General features: G+C 39.4%; 1 pseudogene; it reads left to right on the top strand.

Moving 5' to 3' along the window:
* The first annotated feature begins 451 nt into the window (after positions 1-451).
* On the top strand, positions 452-548 carry LOC116512835 (annotated as a pseudogene).
* Positions 549-931: the final 383 nt, after the last annotated feature.

Genomic DNA, 931 nt, shown 5'->3' with positions numbered 1-931 from the left:
AATGTTAATATTTTAGAGCTCTGCTTGGACCTTTTACTTGGATAAAGAGAAACTGCTGTTTCTCTTTAGGGATATGGGATGGATATTGCCATGTTTACATATGCAATACCATAACATATTTGAGACACCTGCTTGACTATTTCTTCCATCTTCAAAATTTGGTTTTCTTAAAATTTGTAAATGTTGGTCATTTGATTGGGATTGTGTTCAAACAACATTCCAAATTAGCCAACCAGTTTGAACTACAATATGAAAATCTAGAAATGAGGTTGTCATAATCTGGAGTAGTTATGTTTTAGATATAGCCAGTGGTTGGACTGAAGCCAAGAGGTTGTTAAAAAATTATATATTTCCCCTTAACAAACAGGATTTTATTCTACTTGTTATACTATTATCTTATATTAGTTTTGTGTATTGCTGTATGGCCAACATAAAGTGTTAATCAATAATAATATCTTCTTGGTCTTTTGGCTAAGATCAAGGGTAGTATCTGTTCTTGTCAGTTTAATATCTAATACGTTGCTGTACACCACCCAGAGTCACTTTCCATGAGATAGGTAGACATACATTTGATAAATAAATATAAACTGTACTCCAGTGATGGGTTGCAGATACCGTTCCGGTACGGTGCTCCAGAGGGCCCACCCGTCCTCCCTCCTTACCTGTGTTTAAAGGCATTTGCGCTTCAGCACACGCGCATGGCACATACAGGCACCTGTGCAATGCTCTGCGGAGCAGCTGGAGCGTCGCATATGCGCTAAGATGCATATGCTGCCAGGCCCGTTCCAACCGTACCGGTACCGGTACCCACCACTGCTGTACTCGTTACCTAAAGGTATTTTGTAAGATAGCCAAACCCTTCCTTCAAAGATATGAGTAAAAGGCTGCAATTCCCAGCCATGATCTAACTATGTTCTGAAGGAGATCCTAA

Source organism: Thamnophis elegans, chromosome 8 (assembly GCF_009769535.1).
Source record: "Thamnophis elegans isolate rThaEle1 chromosome 8, rThaEle1.pri, whole genome shotgun sequence".
Taxonomy (NCBI): Eukaryota; Metazoa; Chordata; class Lepidosauria; order Squamata; family Colubridae; genus Thamnophis; species Thamnophis elegans.
This window is presented reverse-complemented; position numbering and strand designations above follow the sequence as displayed.